We start from the raw sequence: 20171 nt of genomic DNA on the forward strand, positions 1-20171 counted from the left end.
AGACTCATTGTCTTGTAGCCTTCCTGTCCCCCCCCCCCCCCCCACACTCTTATTGTCATCTCCCAGGGTGTTCTAAATCTCTGATTTCCCTCTCCGAGTGGTGTCTCCCATTTATTTTATTTAGAGATAATGCAGAGCTTTTGAATCTGAAGGAGGCTTGGCTAACTGAGCTTAGTGGGTTGGGAGGTTGGGTGATATCTCAGCATAATCCCAATGTCCAAAAAAAAAAAAAAAAAAAAAAAAAAAAAAAAGGCTGAAATGCCCAGAGGCTATTTCTCAGAAACCCCATTGTTTTAGGCACAATTCTATCGGTGAAATTCAAGCTTCTGGACTTATTTCCACTGATTGGCATGATTGACACAGTGCCAAGCATTGTGTGGTGAACCAGGTGGCTTTGTGGCCTAGACTGTGGCCGTCACAAACACCAGCAAATGTAGCAGGATTATGTAGCAGGATATGTAGCAGTCAAGTCTGGACAGACTGTGATTATTCGGCTGTGGATGCTGAAGGTCAGGGCGCGGGTGGCCTTGAAAACCGTGCTTTATGTTGCCTTCCAGCACATAGAGAAGAAATGAAGCCAGGCCTCTTTCATGAGGACCACTCAGTAACACAACAGGTAGTGCTTACTTAAAAACAGGATCCATGGCAAAGCATTCTAATCAAGGCTTTCACGTTGGCACCGTAAAATAGTTTAACTGCCAAAAAAGATGCATTAGAGAGCAAAATACTGGTTTTAATTGGTGGGGGTTTTTTTCTTTTCTTAAAAAAAGGGAAACTTTAGAGCACATTTTAATTTAAGTTCTGGCCCTTGAGACTTTTCTTACTTGTGTGGTTACCAGCAAATGATATGTGAATTAATTGATATTAAGCCTCTCAAATTAGCTTTTTAACAATGATAAACGTACGCACCTTGTAGCAATTAAAAATAGGAACTCCTCATGCTGAATTTCTTTTATATGAACCATATCCAGATGCACAACCCCCTCCGCTTAATTCCTTATTAATCTACTGTTTTCCCCCCAATACAGTGAAGTTGTAAATTAAAGGAAGAAACTGCGTCCCCTGGATTTTATTAATCGCAGTCGTTTGGGGGAAGACAGGCAGCGCTCCTGGTGTTTCTATTTGCAATCGCTTAAACCCCTTTGGAGAGGTTTCTTCAGTGCGTGGCGCAACTTTTTGGAACTCTGGAGACCATTCAGGAAAAGAGAGCACAAGTGATAAATAGTTTGGAAATGAAGATCAAAAAAAAAGAACATTAGGAGCACTGGTAATGTTTAGTCTAGAGGAATGAAGAAGAAGCAGAGACAGATTTTTCCCCCAACTGTCATAAACAGGATGAGGGCAATTCTTTTTTACCAAAGTGTAAATAAAGAACAAGTGAATATCGGCAGAAGAAAAGATTGGACTTTAAGTAACATCATTTCTTTTAGGGTTTTTTTTTTTTTTTTTTTCATAATAATGGAACTCCTAGGAGCTTACTAAATTATCCTAGAGTAGTTTCAGAATGCTATCCGCAGGACAATCTGGGGATTAAGAATTTAGCAATACCCATCAAGGGGAGTGACGGATTATTATTGGGGCACTTAGGTGGCTCAGTCCAATAAGCAGTGGGCTTGGGCTTGGGTTCTCACGGTTGCAGCCCTGCATCGGGCTCTCTGCTGTCAGCACAGTCTGCTTCAGATTGTCCGTCTCCCTCTCTCTCTCTGCCCCTCTCCCACTTAAGCACCCGAGCTCTCTTTCTCTCTCAAAAGTAAATAAATGGGGGTGCCTGGGTGGCTCAGTTGGTAAGCGTCCGACTTCGGCCCAGGTCATGATCTCACAGTCCTTGACTTCGAGCCCTGCGTCGGGCTCTGTGCTGACAGCTCGGAGCCTGGAACCTGCTTTGGATTCTCTGTCTCCCTCGCTCTCTGCCCCTCCCCCACTCGTGTTCGGTCTCCGTCTCTCTCTCAAAAATAAATAAACATTAAAAAAATTCTTTTAAAGTAAATAAATGAACATTAAAAAAAGAATTAACGCTATTCACATAACACGGAGCCTGAAATACTTTTCACTGATAATTGAGATAATAATGGCATTTACTTCTCATGGGGCTCTCACGCTGATCACACGTTGATCAAACAATCTGTTCAGCGTCAGGCGCTGAAGAATTCGAGGCAGCGAACACAGAGTGCTTGCTGTACGGGCACTGTCCTCAGTGCTTTACACACAGGAATGGGTAACCTGTTATCCAGTTGTGTCCTCTGGGGAGTAAAGGCCAAGGTGACATGAGATGGGCGTGAGGTTCATTGGGAGAAACGCCTATGAAGGATGAAGGGAGCGGACACAGGAGGAGGGGGCAAGGGCAGGCTTCAGACCAAGATGCAGGTGTGATATCTATGCCAGAAGGTAAAGAAGGAAGCACTGGGTAGGAGAAGCCTCTGACCACTGACAAAAGTCTCAGACAGGCTGATGGATGAGGAATCTTGGATCAAGGTTGGAAGAATTCCTCGTGCAGCATGAATGGCTTAGTGTAGTGGTCCCAGCAGCCGCTGGTGGGGGGGGAGAGGGGGCTCTACCTCCTATAGTGGGCTCTTTGGAGAGAGATCTGAGTGGGATACTAGAGAACCCAGCCTATCTGGCACCAAAGTCCATGCTCTTAGCTGTGTGATTCCACCCAGCTCATGCTTTCAGGGTGGGCAGTGAAAGGTGTAACCCTGTTGTAATGAAAGGGCTGAGTAGGAAAAGAGGATGCCTCGTCACAGAGATCTAGGGGTTGCACTCAGCACTCACAGGGAGCCTGGTCTCAGTGGTGTCCGAGGCCATGAAAAGCAATGAGTCTGGGGGAAAAGGGGCTGCACCGTAATCTCCTAATCCTAACATACTTGCAAGTTTTGCCCTGGGACAGACACCTTCATCTGTTCCGATCTCATAAAACTTTTCAGTCAGTATTTAAATATTTACGCAACACTCACTAACGACGGGGCGCTGTGCTCAGTGCAATGGGAAATGCTAAGATCCAAACCTTAACTCTTCTATCCGCTGGTTTACCCGATAAGGAAGACGTCATTCACGTAAATAACCATAGGCACATGAGGACAAGTGAAAATGCCACATAAGGCACAGACAGGACACCTTGGAAGTTTAGGGAAGAGAGGGACCACTTCCTGTTGGAAACGTTGAGAAAGATTTCATGAAGGACAAAGAATTGGTATCGGTGCCTCAAATGCAAAAATGGTGGCCAAGAAGATCTAGACATTCATTCTCCATTGGGAGAAAGTAACAAAAACCTGTCACAGAAGCTGGAAGCCAAACCTGAAACGACAGTATCATGATTCTCCTAAGAGAAATGTCTACAGTCCAGACCCCAACGGAGCTAGAAATATATTAATCTTTTTTTATTAGAGGAAGAAGTAAGATTTATTTAGTTGACTAGAGTTGTTGTAACAAAATACACAAACTGGGTGCCTTCGTACAATAGAAATTTATTGTCACACAGCTCTGGAGGCTAGAAATCCAAGATCAAGGTGTCAGTGTCATGCTTCCTCCAAAGCCTCTGAGGAAGGATCCTTTCTTGCCTCTCCCAGGTTTTGGTACTTCCAAGAATTCTCTGGCTTCTAGATGGATCACTTCAATCTCTGGCTCCACTGTGACATTCCCCCGGTATGTCTGTTCTTCACATGGCCATGTTCCTTTAGTGTCTCTTTGTCTAAGGACACCAGTCATATCGGGCCCACCCTACTCGACTATTGCCTCATTTGAACTAATTATAACGGCAACGCCCTCTTTCTAAATAAGGTTACATTCTGAGGTCCTAGGGGGAAAGACTTCAACATAGCTTTTTGTGGGGGGACACTATTCAACCTATTAACATTATCCTATTAATTGAATTGTGATGGTATTCTTTGCCGCCTTCTGAAATATAATTTTATGTGAGCAAAAATCTCCTCAGATTTCCTAAAAACTATGAAAAGAAAACAAGCCATAATTATTTGGAACGTTAAATCAGTATGTGTATATTTATACATCAACATAAAATATTGAGATCTCTGAATAAAGTCCTAAAAATATTCTTAAACATTTGACAAAAGCATTGATTTTCATCACTCTTTCTTGGTTTTCCTAGCTGGTGTAGCCTCGTGTTTAAGCAATCTGTTGAAGTTTACCATAATTTCAGGGCAGATTTTTCCATAGAAAATTCCAAGGTAAGCGGTGAAGCACTAACTCCAGACTCAGGCTCTTTTGATTGCAAGAATCTGTCCCTTTGTCCCTGAGAAACAGGAACAATAAAACATCTCTCACTACGCTAGGCAGAGAGGAGCAAAGCTCTCTAGATGCGGTGAGAACAAGCCCATTAACTAGTTTGAACCCGGATCGCCCATCCTCACAGATTGTACTTTTTCAAGATGGCCGCAAAAATATATCCCCTCCCATCTGCTCTACTTGTAATGCGACATTGACACCGTTCCACTGGGAAGTGGAGAATACGGACAGGGTTTAGGGACTGGCTGCTAATGAACGCAACACCCGGGAAGCAGAGTTGAGTGACTTCCAAGATAAGATCATAAAAGACATACAGCCTCTGCTTGGCTTTCTCTGTCCTTCCCATCTCGCGCTCCCTTCCTGCCTTTCTGCCTCTCTGTCTTTCCCTCCATTTCTCTTTCTGTCCCTGTCTGTCTCTCTTTCTCTTTTTCTCTTTCTCCCTCTCCCTTCCCACCCCCCTCACTTTCTCCCAGGACCCTCACCTGTGGAACCCAGCTGCCGTGTTGTAGATCACGTTTTGGAGCCCAGGCCAAAAGGAGAGGCCACACGTGGGTGTTTGAGTCGGCAACTCCAGCTACACTCATGGCCATCAGCCAGCATCAACCTCCAGACAAGCTGCAGGAACAAGTCTTCAGATTATGTGAGCTGAGGCCCAGACATCATGGAGCAGAGGCAAGCCGTCCCCACTGTTCTCTGGACACATTCTTGCCCAACGGAATTCACGAGCATAATAAATGGTGGCTTCATGCCTCTACATTTTCTGCATAGCCATGGTTACTGGAATGCCATATATCCAGCAAAATAACAAGTTGTAAAGCTAGATTCTTAAGTGACATATTTGTTGATGTTGCTGGAACTTTACCCTGGCCTCTGAGAGAGGCAATCTTTTAGAAGCAAAGAGAAAGCTATACTAAGGCTGAAAGGTTCTCGGAATCTAAGGAGTTCTAGGCTGCCAATAGGTAAAGCATTGAATACGGACATCTCTCATTTCAGGGGCACATAGCTTGCTACTGCTATGGAACCTACTGCTTGTGACTCTGTGGTTGACCAAGCAAACATTTAGTGTCCTTGAAGCTAAGGTGACAATCAATATTAATTGCATCTCAGGTAAACTCCTGCTGAATATTGACTGATAAATTTTATAAAGAGCAGCTAGTTTGTTGGGATAACTACTATATTCTTATATAACTGATAAGAAAAACCTTCCTCCTTCCCCCCGTCCTTCCTTACTTCCTTTATTTCTTTTTCAGGGATGTCTGTGAATGAATGTATGAATGGCAGAAACAAACAAACAAACAAACAAAACGCTGAGGGTGAAGAAATAAACTCATTTTTAAAATTCAAGGTAGTATTAGCATGTTATCTAGGTTAAAAATCAATTATATGTGACTCTTAGAATTTGTCTTCTTTCCTACCTGGGCATTCTCAGTGAACTTCTCAATTGAAACAACAAATTCATCTAAAGCTCCTATTTAAAATGTATAAAGGGACACCTGGGTGGCTCAGTCGGTTAAGCGTCCGACTTTGGCTCAGGTCATGATCTCACAATTCAGGAGTTTGAGCCCCGCTTTGGGCTCTGTGCTGACAGCTCAGAGCCTAGTACCTGTTTTGAATTCTGTGTCTCCCTCTCTCTCTCTGCCTTTCCCCTGCTTGTGTGTGTGCTCTCTCTCTCTCTCAAAAATAAATAAACATTAAATTTTTTTTTAATGTATAAAACCTCCTAATTAAAGACAATGATGCATTAAAATGGGATCCAACTGGGGCGCCTGGGTGGCGCAGTCGGTTAAGCGTCCGACTTCAGCCAGGTCACGATCTCGCGGTCCGTGAGTTCGAGCCCCGCGTCAGGCTCTGGGCTGATGGCTCGGAGCCTGGAGCCTGTTTCCGATTCTGTGTCTCCCTCTCTCTCTGCCCCTCCCCCGTTCATGCTCTGTCTCTCTCTGTCCCAAAAATAAATAAAAAACGTTGAAAAAAAATTTAAAAAAAAATAAAATGGGATCCAACTGTTTATTTTATTTTATTTTTATTTTTTTAACGTTTATTTATCTTTGAGAGAGAGAGAGCGCGGGGGTGGGTGGAGAGAGAGGGAGACACAGAATCGGAAGCAGGCTCCAGGCTCTGAGCCATCAGCACAGAGCCCAACGCAGGGCTCGAACTCACGGACCGTGAGATCATGACCTCAACCGAAGTCAGATGCTTAACCAACTGACCCACCCAGGCGCCCCTTATTTTCTGTTTTAAAGTTGTTATTTAAATTCCAGTTACGGGGCACCTGGGTGGCTCAGTCGGTTGAGTGTCCGACTTCAGCTCAGGTCATGATCTCGTGGTCCGTGAGTTCGAGCCCTGCGTCGGGCTCTGGGCTGATGGCTCAGAGCCTGGAGCCTGCTTCCGATTCTGTGTCTCCCTCTCTCTCTGCCCCTCCCCCGTTCATGCTCTGTCTCTCTCTGTCTCAAAAATAAATAAATGTTAAAAAAAAATTTAAAAATAAATAAATAAATAAATAAATAAATTCCAGTTAGTTAGCATACAGTGTAATATTAGCTTCGGGTGAACAATATAGTGATTCAACCCTTCCAGACATCGCCCAGAGTTCATCACAGTGAGTTCACTCCTTAATCCCCAACACCTACTTCACCTATTCAATTGTTCACGTTCAATCAATGATCGTGACAGCTGCAACAAGGTCACTGCTGAACAACCAGAGAGTGATAAATCTTTAAAAATGGGAGAGGTTATTTACTTAACCAGAGTGGAGAAGTGACTTGCCCATGATTAGAAATTTGAAACTATCTTTAAAATCCACATCTAACCCACCACTCTCACCCCACGCACTGGTCTTTGGCAACTTGCTGAGGACAAACGCCTTGGGTTAGAAAATGCAGTTCAGAGCATAAGATTGAGAACAGGGATATTCTTGTGGTGGTGGCAGGTTGGAGAGGGACCAGAGATGGACGTGGAAACAAGAGGGTCCCTATTGATCCGTTTTTCACTTATTTAAGTTTTTATTTAAATGCCTTAGTTAACATGCAGTGTAATATTAGCTACAGGTGTACAGTGTAGGAAACCCATTTTTTTCAGGGCAGCATCTTATTTTTAAATCCATTTCAACCTACTCATGTTTAAAGAAAGTGCCAAGTTTCGTATTCCCTATATCTCAAGTGCAGCAAAATGTACAATTCTCTGTGTAGCCATTGGTCCCCATGCAACACGTTTCCTTTTATATACGGTCCTAATGGCTCAATGGGATGGACCTTCCTTGATCTAAGCCTTCCTCTTACTTGTGTGGTGGAATCATGATGTTTTTTTAAAGTTTATTTATTTATTTTGAGAGAGAGAAAGAGAAAGATAGCATGCGCGAGCAGGGGAGGGGCAGAGAAGAGACAGAGAGAATCCCAAACAGGCTCCACACTGTCAGTGCAGAGCCTGACCTGGGGCTCGATCCCACAAACCGTGAGATCATGACCTGAGCCTAAATCAAGAGTCAGATGCTTAACCAACTGAGCCACCTGGGTGCCCCGGAATCATAATTTTTAAGCTACATCTTTAATGTGTCAGGAGTTTTCAATAATTGAATAATCGTTCTAAAAACATATCCCTTCTTCCTTTCATTTTATTGACGTTTTCTTTCTAGGCTGTCTTTCTAGGTGTTTCCTCAGCGTTGTAAGTTGATCTTGAAACATTCTCTGCACTTAGACCTGTTTCATTTGTGCAGATAGAGCTGTTTTAGACATTTCCCAAGGCGGAAGAGGGTCTGGGGTCTGGGGAATGTGCTTTCACCTTTAAGCTGGGTTAAGCTTTGAAAATGCTTTAACAAGTTTTAGATTCCTGTCTGATTAAGAGCTGCTCCAAGTAATAAGTAGGAGAGAGGCAGAAACTGAAGCCACACATTCATGGATATGCGTGTTAAAGACCCTTTATATCCCTGCTCTGTGATTCTAGGAATTCTAAAAATCAAATTGTAGCCCTTTTATTCAGATTATATATATATATATATATGTATGTATGTATATGTATATATGTATATATTTATTTATTTTATATATATAATTTATATATATTTATTATATAAATATAATATATAAATTATATATAATATTTTATATATATAATTTATAGATATTTATTATATAAATAGATATTTATATAATAAATAGATATTTATTATATAAATATCTATAAATTATATATATAATATAAATATAATATATAAATATAAAAATATAAAAATATAAATATAAATAAATAAATTCTAGGAATTCTAAAAATCAAATTGTAGCCCTTTTATTCAGATTATATATATATGTATATATGTATATATATGTATATATTTATTTATTTATTTTATATATATATATTTATTTATTTTATATATATATTTATTTATTTATTTTATATATATATTTATTTAATATATATTTATTTATTATATAAATATATATATTTATTATACATATATACATATATACACCCCAAGCAGGCTCCAGGCTGTCAGCGCAGAGCCCGATGGAGACTCGATCTCACAACCTGAGCCAAAATCAAGAGTCGGACACTTAAACTGACTGAGCCCCCTGGGCGCTCCTCACTCAGTATCTTTTAACGAAGCTGTTCCACTTTATTGGAAGCTCTTACTTCTCTGAGTCTCTAGTCACCTGGTTTCCCTCATATGTCTCTGGCGTTCTTTACGTCTTCTCTGGTGCATTCTCCTTTCAGCTTGATCTCGGACCTAACGGAGGGCCCTCAGAGGATAGTTCTAGGTCCTCTTCTCTACCTACATCACCTCTCTAAGGAAATAACCTTGTCCTATGGCTTGGGATTGCTAGATATGCCATCCCAGGTTCTCCATCACACCAAATATCGACTTTGTATTCATTATCTCCATTTGGCTCTCCAAAAACGCATCTCAGAGATAACGTTAATTTTCTCCTACCCTCCAGACTGTTTCCTCCCCCAGGCCTCTCAGTCTTAGATAACGACGTCTCTCTCCAGGCAAGGGCTCAAGCCTTGAGTTTTCTTTTCTACTCTCTCTGTGAGTCTGGGGGCTTTCTCTTCCACATTTATCTCAACTCTGTCTACCACATTCCACCTTCATTGTTAGCATGCTAACCCAAGCCACCATCATCACTTACTTGGGTGATTGCAATTGCCTCTGAATGTCTCCCTACCTCCACTCTCCCCGCTACAATCCATTACCACCCAGCGACCGGAGAGATGTTTTGAAAATATAAATCAGATCTTGTCATCGCCATGCTTAAAACCATCCAGGTATCTCCTTTCCAAAAGCACTGAGAATAAAATGTACCTCTTTCCCCCAATTTGCAAGACTCCAGTTGACTTGGCCCCTACCTAACTCCTTGTCACCTTACATCGTTTCTCCCTCACTTCTATCCGAGTCACGTTGGCTGCCTTTTTGCCAATATGCCACTATGCTTTCCACCTCAGGATCCTCGTATATCCTTTCTCTTTTATCCCTTTGCATAGCTCGTTCCTTCTTATTTGTCAGCTCTTAACTGATAGGTTACTGTTTCCCTTAGATCAAACCTCCCTGATGACTTTGTTCAAAGGGAGTCCTACCTCTCATCACCACACCCAGTTCTTGCCCAGCAAAGCCCTGGCTACAAGTTGTAATTACAGGCTTGTACCTGTTCTCATTTGTCATTATTCATCTCCCACAAGAACGTGAGTGCCTTGAGAGCAGGGACTTTCTCTGTCTTATTAATAGCTGCATCACTGTTGCCTAGAGCAATGCCTGCCTTCAATTGTGTTCAATAAGTATTTGTTGAATGAATGAATGAATGAGTGAATGAATGAATGAATGAGTTTTTAGTTTATTCAAACCATTTGTTTTTCCTTGATTGCCTGCCAATCTACTCCTTGACAAAATATCTGGCTGTTAGACTAAGGAACATGTTTCTTTTTCAAGTTGTGTTCAAAGAGGATGTAGAAATTTAGCAGATTAGAGGGAGCTGCTAGCTTTTGTGTTTTAACTTTTAAGAAGTATATCCCTTAATGAGGGTGAATAACCAAAGCTTGAGTTATGAGAGCGATCAGACTTTCACTAAGCAAAATCTAATCTTTTCTGTTTTCTCTCCCTTTTGTGAATTTTATTTGGCCTGAATTCAGACTGTGGCCATAGCTATGGAAGCTATTGCTTGGATGCAGTTTTCAACTATTGAAATCCTAGAACTCCTAGAATTTGTTTATTTTCAAATACATGGGTCCCAAGACTATGCGTTGCTGACTCTTCCTATTCCAAGAATTACAAAATAAAGATGCTGACTTGGAATTCATTGCAATAATACCTTGAGATATGAGCTTGTATCTATAAAACACTGATGTAATGCTATAAGCTCATAATATAAATGGATACAAAACCATCTGTGTTTTGTGGCACATTACTTTTGTGTGTGTGTGTGATTCCAAAGTAAAGAGTGAAACAAAGTTGCAACTAGCAGGTGTGTTGTTTCAAGCATACAGCTCAGCAGCCCTAAATCCAGACTTGATGAAATGCCCACAAAAACCGAAGGTCGGGTTAAGGCATTACACTCAACACGCCAGAAAATAGAAAAGAAGTACCTCTCCAATGTTTTAGGGGGCAAATGATAAATTGAATATAAAACTTTGCGGGTCAAGATAAAAGATCCTGTGTAAAATATTTTTATCAGAAGGAAAGAGAAACAGAAGAAGAGGGAGGGCGAGAGACAGAAAGGCAGGGTCTGATGAAGAGCTGGTGCGTCTGAGCTAGCTTAAGCAGTTGAACTCAGTCTCTTGGGCTGTGTGGAAGTGAGAAAATAATAGTCAATATTTATTTACCATTTACTCCGGTTTTCCACACTTTGCAGTGTGTATTCAGCTCTGAGAAGTGTGAAACCACGGTTAGGATTACAGGTGCAATCCGAGTTCAGAAAGGCTAACGGTGAGTGTGGACTGGAGAAGCTGGGAATCATGTTACGGAAGGGTTTGGACTTCTGCAAGATATTCTGCTAAATCATAGGATTTCGATGCAGAAAGAAGAGCACAGAGGAGGGAGTATGAAGGGAGACATACCAAGAAGCAAACGCACAAAAAAGTTTGGAAAAAGATGTGAGACTTCCCTACTTCCAGGGAAAAGCCTAAAAGGGTACCTTGATTGAAACCAAGGAACATTTTACGTAGTTGTAAGAAATGAATAGAATGATGGGGGTACCTGCGTGCCTCGGTCAGTTGAGAATCTGATTCTCGATTTCGGCTCAGGCCATGACCTCACGGCTGGGTTCGTGAGATCGAGCCCTGGGTCAGGTTCCGCGCTGACAGCATAGAGCCCGCTTGGGATTCTCTCTCTTTCCCTCTCTCTCTCTCTCTCTGCCCCTCACCTGCCCGTGGCCCCCACCTCTCAAAATAAATAAATACATTAAAAAAAAAAAAAAGGAACGAAGCTTCAGGGCTTTGAACTCCAGGTGCCTAACGAGTGGGCTGGCAGAAGCTCTTGGAAACTTCCAGCAAGGGTGTCATGAAGGAAGTGTGTTTTAAGAAGAGAACACTTGATATTTATCAGGCAAGATGGGTTAGTCGCAAGGAGGTAAGCTTGTAGTCAAACTACGATGCTGTTTCTGTAGTAAGGATGTAAGATGTAATCAATCAAGGGTTTGTACTCTGATGGGGCTGATGTTAATAGAGTTTATCTCTATTAAATAACTTACTGAAGGTCAGATGGTGGAGCCAGCATGTGTTTGTTTTAGAGAACTGTGTGTCTACTTTTATTTGATTTTTTTCCTCCTCATCTGGAAACCTAACGTTGGTTTGTGTGTGTTCCTATTTCAAAGACCAGGGCTGAGTAGGTAACGGCCAAAGCAGAAAGTGATGGCCTGTTCTGTCGGAGTTCTCTTCCTTCATGCTTAAAAGTTGAGTATTGGTTTCAGATAAGTGAAAGATGAGGTCCTGATGACAAACAGCAGCCTAATAAAGACGGATAGGGGCGCCTGGGTGGCTCAGTTGGTTGAGCTTCCGACTTCGGCTCAGGTCACGATCTCGCAGTCCGTGAGTTCAAGCCCCCCGTCGCGCCCTGTGCTGACGGCTCGGAGCCTGCAGCCTGCTTCCGAGTTCGTGTCTCCCTCTCTCTCTGACCCTCCCCTGTTCATGCTCTGTCTCTCTCTGTCTCAAAAATAAACACTAAAAAAAAAAAAAAAAAAGACTGATAATGCGTGGTTACCAGCTGGTTAAGGCAAGCTTCAGTAAGTTGGCTCTCGGTGAGTTCCTTTGGGTCGTCGTGACCTGGGCTGGAGAGGAATCACAAACCAGAGGTCTCCAGAGCAAGGGAGGCCAGCCCAGGCATGTTCCAAACAATATCCTGGTGCTGCACAGAACCAGCGTTAAGCGACTCGAGCAATTTAGAGGCAGCCTAAAACAAATTTCCAACGGCAGAGTCAGAGAATAACATGGGCTTCGAGTCGAGGATACAGCTCGAGGTTTAGAGTCAGATTTGAAAGCCCGGAGAACTCTCTTTATAAAGAAAAACAGAAGCTCACAGTCCTGTTTCATTACCCACCCGTACTTTTGAGCCATGAACTTTCCCCCACTTCGGAAACTTCTCTGGAAAATTCATTTCATGCTTGTCTACTCCAGTAAAACCCTTGACTGAACTGTTACAAAACAGGCGACTTGGCGAAGGGAGTGTGAGAAATCACCCGACACGGTGAAGCCAGTTGGCATCCTCGAGAGCCATGTGCCTGCGACCTTTGCTTTACCTGTAATCTTGGACTGTGACCTTCTGCCAGCAGAGGGGGCGTTTTGATTGTTCCTGTGCCAGGTGGCCAGGAGGCGGTCACGGGCTCATGCATCTGGGTCTTTGACACGCTGAGGAGCACCAACCAGGCGGAGGGAGGATTATATGTGCCCGGGTTTCAGGCTCAGAACTCACCAGCGCCTGAGAGGCGGTCTTAGGAAACTTGCTGGGTACCTCTCACATCTCCTCAAAAGCATCACATCTCAATCTCTTCTTGGATTGTTTTTCTTACAAGGGTGTGCCTGCGTCAATTACCTCATTGCTACTAATGCTGCTTTGAAACTAATGTGATAAAACATCCCCGACTCCTCTATGCAGATTTCTACCCAGCAACCCTCATATGGATCCTTCGCCAGACACCTTCCTCTTCTCCAGCACAGTTGTTTCAGAACGGCATCTGTTGTCTCAAGGTCTCTCACCCATTCTTACCCCCTCGCTCCCTGGAGATGGCCCAATTTCTTCTTCCCCCAAGAAAAGTCTGTATTCTCAGTAAGAATTTATTGAGCACCTGCCGTGATGTAGGACTTGGGCAGAATTTTTGGAAAACAAAGATGGATGAGGCATGATCTTGGCTCTGGATGGGCTTTGAGCGGACTATAGGAGAATAGATATGAGATGAGTGTAGTCCAACCATGTAGGCAAACGGATGGATGGATAGATGGATGGATGGGTAGGGCAAAGGGAATGTAGAAGAGGGGTCATTATTTCCACTTGGAAAGGCAAGAAAAGCTCCACTACAACCATCTCAGGTGGGCTTCCTAAATTCCTTTGCCTCTGCTTTCAAAATTATCAATAGCTGTAGATAATTCTTACCATCTTGCTCCCTATCTTAGAAGGTATCTACACATTTCTAAGGTTCATCCTTCACGTGGCTCTTAAACACAAACTTCATCCTCCAGGACGTAAGTGAGGTAAAAGAATTACAAAAATATTGTAAAACAACAATATGGAAATATGAAGAAAGAAAAAATACCTCCCATAACCCAGCCAACTTAACATTGCCGCCATCATTGGTGTGTGTGTATTTTAATCTCTTTTCTTCTCCTTTGTATGTTTCAAAAGTTATAACCACAACCCTTTGTGTTCACGTCCAACCTCTAGTCCCCCCACCCCCGGGACCTGACTCTTTCCAATTCTACATCTTGATCATCTTTCCCACTGGAAAGTCCCATTCACTTCCCTACTCATTTAAATCTCACCCACCCTACGACACAGGAAGTCAAACCATTTCCTTAACCAAACTAGACTGTTCTTAAAGATTCTTCAATGACGCACTAAGGAGGCCAACTCACTTTCATTTTTTTTTAAATGTTTATTTACTTTTGAGAGAGAGAGAGAGACAGAGTGTAAGCTGGAAAAAGGGCAAGAGTGTGAGCAGGGGAAGGGGCAGAGAGAGGGAGACACAGAATCCGAAGCAGGCTCCGGGCTCCGAGCTGTCAGCGCAGAGCCCGACGCGGGGCTCGGACTCACAAACCAGGAGATCATGACCTGAGCGGGAGTCAGATGCTTAACCAGCTGAGCCACCCAGCGCCCCTCACTTTCCTCTTTGATCCCTTTCTTCTGTCTCTAACTTTTCTCTCTTGACTGTCTTGGCCATCTATTTCTGAAATTAACTTGTTTTGTTTCCCTACACTCTGAAAACGCTTTTCTCCATCTTTTTCTGACATTAGTCCCTCCCCTCTCTGCCCACCCTTTACAGACTGGTGGTTCACAGGGTCTCTCTAACTGCCAACTTCACTCACTCAAAACTCTCCTTGGGCCCCTTCTAGAGACTGAGTACTTCCAGATCTGTATCTCTACCTGGGCTCTTTGCCTGAACCTCAGCCCCGCTTACTACTGGTCACCTTTATCCTAAACACCGCCGACTCAACATTTGCAAACCGGATTCCTCTCTTTCTTGCCTAGCTTCCTCAAAAGTTTTACCACCCACCTAGTCTCCCATGCTAGAAGAATGGGCATCATCTTCATTTCCTCTTTCTTTCTTAGTCAAGCAAATTCCTTCTGCAAAATGTATCTCAAATCCACGGCTTGTTGTCACTGCCACTTTTAAAACTCAGACTCTAGTTTTTATCTGGTCTATTAGTCTGCTAGTAAAGCTACTGCTTTCGATTTTTTTTTTTTTTTTGCAGTGCTTTCCCTCTTCCATGCTTTTGTCACGAATTATATTTCTGGAATACAGATATCTTTTTTAAAACAAAATCGCTTCTTCAATTACAAAAATGTTCATGATTTTCCACTGCCTGCACCAAAATTTGGATTTCTTGCACGGCACTCAAGGCAGTATGTAATTTGCTCCCAATCTATTTTTTTCCACGCTAATTTCTTTCCTACCCCTTCCCCCACCCACCCTTCCATGTCGTTGACTGCATGCTGTTCTGTTGTTCCAAGCATGCCTTGAATTCTTGTACCTCATGGGACCAGGTGTGGTTTTCCCTCTGCCTAGAAATACCCTGTGCATTGTCAAAATTATATTCATGCTTTTAAGCCCAGTTTCAACATCACCTTGTGCGTGAAGTCCTCCCAGACCTGCTTTTCTCTTGTCCCCTGGGAAATCAGTGGCTCCCTGTCCTCTGTATTCTTTTTTTTTTTATTTTTTATTATGTTTATTTATTTTGAGAGAGAGAGAGAGCAAGAGCGCAAGTGGGAGAGGGCGGAGAGAGAGAGAGAGAGACAGACAGACAGACAGAATCCGAAGCAGGCTCCAGGCTCTGAGCTGCCAGCACAGAGCCCAACACGGGGCTCAAACTCGTGAGTCTCGTGAGTGTGAGATCATGACCTGAGCCGAAGTCAGATGCTCAACCGACTGAGCCACTCAGGCGCCCCCCTCTCCTCTGTGTTCTTACACCAGCATGGCTCCCAAACCTGGCTGTGCGCTAGAATTAACTGGGAAGTTTTTAGAAGATCCCGATGCCTGGGCCTCACCTCATACCATTTGTACCAGAATATTTGAGGGTCAGCTCTTTGCATTAGTCATGCATTTTGACATTCAGGTCCCAGGTGCTTAGAATTTGATAAGTTCAAATCTTGATTCATGATTCATGGCACACTCCTATCAACACTGTCCACGCATGTCTCTCTTTCAACTTAATTTTAATTATTTAACAAATACCTGTGAACCTACCACCTGACTGAAGAAGCAGATTTGTAACCTCTAAGGAGGTTATTATCTAGAAGTTTCTCATCTATTTGCCTGCACCTGAGGCAACCACTACCCTGAAATTTTATGGTTTTGCTTAAAAAATGTTATATATGTGGGGTGCCTGGGTGTCTCAGAGAGTTAAGCGTCCAAGTCTTGATTTCGGCTCAGTTCATGATCTCAGGGTTTGTGAGATCGAGCCCTGCCTTGGGCAGTGTGGAGTCTGCTTGGGATTCTCTCTCTCCCTCTCCCTCTGTCCCTCCTCTGCTTGCACACATGTCCTCTCTCTCTCTTTCTCAAAATAAGTAAACTTTAAAAATGTTATATATGTATATACAATATTTAATGTTATATATAATATATAATTGCATAATACAGTATAATTATATTATATATTTATATATAAATTATTGTGTATAATATATATACTCATGGTACCTATTATCTATATCTATATCTATATATATCTATAAACATATATACAGTGTGTGTGTATATATACATATATATGTGTATATATATATACGTATATATATATATATATATAAAACAGGTACCATCCATATATATTACTAAGTTTTGTTTGTTTGTTTGTTTTATAAAAGACAGATAGCCCTCCAGGCACTGGCGTTTGTCCAAAGCTCTGGGTGATTCTCGTCCACAGCCAGGGGAGAGCAGCTAGCTCTCAGAGCACTTTGTACGTAGCCTCTATTCCAGTCGTCTCCCTGGGTCACCTCTGTGAGCCGCTGACTAGTCTTTCTTTGGCTCTGACTTTGGGAGCCATGCCTCACTCTGGCTTTTCTGGAGGTAGTCCGTCAGTCCCTGGCCTCTGATCCGTTCACTGTGGGTGCCCTGTTATCATCTCCCTCTACGTCTGAAATCATTCTGCTGGGCTCTTTCTCTGACGGCACTTTGTCGAAGAAGTCTGTCACCCTCCACCCTGTCTCTGTCCCCTTTTCAGTTTGCTCTTTCGTCTCCGCCCCACTCTCACAGCGTTTACTCTCAATATTAGCAAAGGAAAGGAAAGCAAGTAAAGTTGCAAAGACTTGTATATGAAAAATCATATATAGGAGAGGAATAAAATGAAAAATGTTCCCTGTATCTTTAGCTTCTAATGACTGGGAAGGCAGAACTGGGGTTTAATGAAACCACAATCGTACAGAAATGGGAAGTGGGTTGTTCTTGAACACGTGGACTAGTGGGGCATCTCAGTGAAAGAAATTGGCTTTTATCTCTGAGTACGTATCCTTAGCCCCCCTTCCTTTATTGCTTCACTTAATGATCGCAAATAAACTGTGTGCGGCCAGGTAGATTACATGCCATTTATGGAAACAGGTCACAAACGGTCCACAGGGAAAGCAAGACTCACCTTATTCTGGGTTGACCTAGTTCTGGGACAAGGAATTCCGTTCTTGTCTGTGTCCCCAAAATGTCGAGGTTTTCAAATAACCAACGAAGACAGTGCACGGTGTGACCTGCGGTGTTTGCGTCTTGAGAAAATTCACAAAGATACTTTGGAATAGAGTTGGGGCTTCCTTCCTCACCAGATGGCATTGTTGACTGACAGGACAGATGAACCAACAAGGTCTCTGGAGCACCTGCACCTGATTCCTGAGATTTTCCTCATGCTACGGAAAAGGGAGTAAAGCAGGGACAAAGATTTTTTTTTTTTTCTCAGCTAAGAGCCATTGATGGAAAAGGTGGAAAATCAGCTGAGCATCACATAAAGTTTTTTAAAAAGCCCACTTAGATTTTCCTTTTGTTCCTTTTAATAAGAAATATAACATATTCAATTTCTCTTTTTGCTTCTTTTCTTTCCTTTTCTTTCTGTCTTTCCTTCCTTCCTTCCTTCCTTCCTTCCTTCCTTCCTCCCTCCTTCCCTTCCTTCCTTCTTTCCTTCCTTTCTTCTTCTCTTTCTTCCTTCCTTCCATCCTTCCTTCCTCTCTTTCTTCCTTTCTTCCTTTCTTTTCTTTCTTTCCTTCTTCCCTCCTGCCCACCTTCCTTTTTTCTTTCTTTCTTTCTTTCTTTCTTTCTTCCTTTCTTTCTCTCTCTTTCTTTCTTTTTCTTTCTTCTGTCAAATAGTTGTCCTTTAGTTGTAACGTTAAAAATCTCTTCTGTCCCAGGCAGGTGTGTGTGTCAGGATCTTTTCAGTTCTATAAACTACCAACTTACACAGAGACAGACTAAATACATTGAAATGAAGTGTTCTCTGCATTACTGAATTGGGATCTGAAGCTAAGTCTGCTGAGTAAATAAAATAGTATAGTATTTGTAAGTGAAATAGTCCCAGTACTTATAATGATTTTTTTTTTAGTGGTTCAAATGCAAAGTATTGTAATAGCTTCCAGTTTGTCTCAGAAAACCAAAGAGGTTCTTATTTAGAAACCACTGCAATAAGCCTGCTATTACTGGGGTGCATTGGAAATCAACAAGTGAATGAAACTGTTGTCTTGGAGTTTGAGTTTATTAAATAACATTTGAACATAATTGGCAGGAATTCTTAAATTCTAAAATTCTTTCCTGTGTCTCTAGCCCATCTGCCAAGCGGATCCTCAGGAATATATTTTTTAAATCTTTTTAAAATGTTAATTGGGGAGAGAGAGAGAGAGAGAGAGACAGAGAGGAAGGGAGACACAGAATCCAAAGCAGGCTCCAGGCTCTGAGATGTCAGAACAGAGCTCAATGCGGGGCTCCAACCCAGGAATGAGAGATTATGGCCTGAGCCCAAGTCGGAGGCTTAACCAACCGAGCCACCCAGGTGCCCTAACCCTCAGGAATCTTGAACAATAATGTATTGGGATGCTTTGTGAGTTGGGTCGCACCAGAGGTCTCCAGTCCTGCTTGCACACGTGCCTTGGCAGACGTGTGCACGCCATCCATGCGTGCACAGGGATGTACGTCCCCGTGGCTGGTTGGTCCTCAGCCTGGGTCTAAAAGAAACTCTGGCTTTTAAAAGGGCCGTTCTCTTTTTCTTTTAAACCATGATCTTAACATTGAATCCAAAGCCCAGACAAACATGACGTCAGGGGACAGCACAGCAGGGCAGTTTGAGAGGATTAGATTTCTTTAAATTACAAAAACAGTAAGAGCCGGAGGTCTTCAAAGTCAACATTTTATAATCTGAGTCACGCTCGTGTTTTTGCTCCTTTGCTTAGAAAAACAATATTGTCAGAGTTGACCTCAAATCTGTGTAGCGCCACGTGACGCAGATGGAGAGAAGTGTGCAAACGCTAAGCAGCATCTAAGCGGGGGTCCTCCTGCCCTTGGGATCCATACCAGGGATGGAAGTTCTGACGGTTGAGAATAATCATATTCTTCACTCATAGCGGAAGAACATTGAAATAAGAACAATGTATTACATAATACATTGATGTAAAGGTTTACTTTAACATCCATTCATGACAAAAACTCTCCACAAAGGAGGCTTAGAGGGAACATACCTCCACGTAATAAAGACCACATAATGAAAAATCCACAGCTAACATCATGCTCCACGGTGAAAATCTGAGAGTTTTTCCTCTAAGACCAGGAACAAGACAAGGCTCTTCTCACCACTGCTAGTCAACACAGTACTAGAATCCTCGCCATAGATATCAGACAAGAAAAAGAAAGCAGAGGCATCCAAATCGGTAAGGAAGGACAAAAGCTTTCAGTATGTGCAGATGCCGTGATGCCACATAGAGAAAACCCTGAAGACTCCATCCAAAAACTAGAGGAAACTGACAAATAAACTCAGTGAAGTTACAGGATAAAAAAATTAACCTGCAGAAATCGATTGCATCTCTACACACTAATAACAAAGTCACAGAGAGAGAAATTAAGAAAAACAATCCCATGTACAATTGCCAAACTACCAAAAAGAATAAAATATCTAGGAATAAACCTGACCAAGAAAATAATAAGGTTCACCGCTCAGAACCCAAACACTGAGAATAGGTGAATAGACCCGCCACCAACCCCCTACTGACTCACCTGTCTCGTAACCTTCTGAAATCCAACTCAGTGCAGTGATCCTCAAGGTGTGGTCCCCAAGCCAGAAGT

This window comes from Panthera onca, chromosome B2 (genome assembly GCF_046562875.1).
Source record: "Panthera onca isolate mPanOnc1 chromosome B2, mPanOnc1 haplotype 2, whole genome shotgun sequence".
In the NCBI taxonomy this organism is placed as follows: Eukaryota; Metazoa; Chordata; class Mammalia; order Carnivora; family Felidae; genus Panthera; species Panthera onca.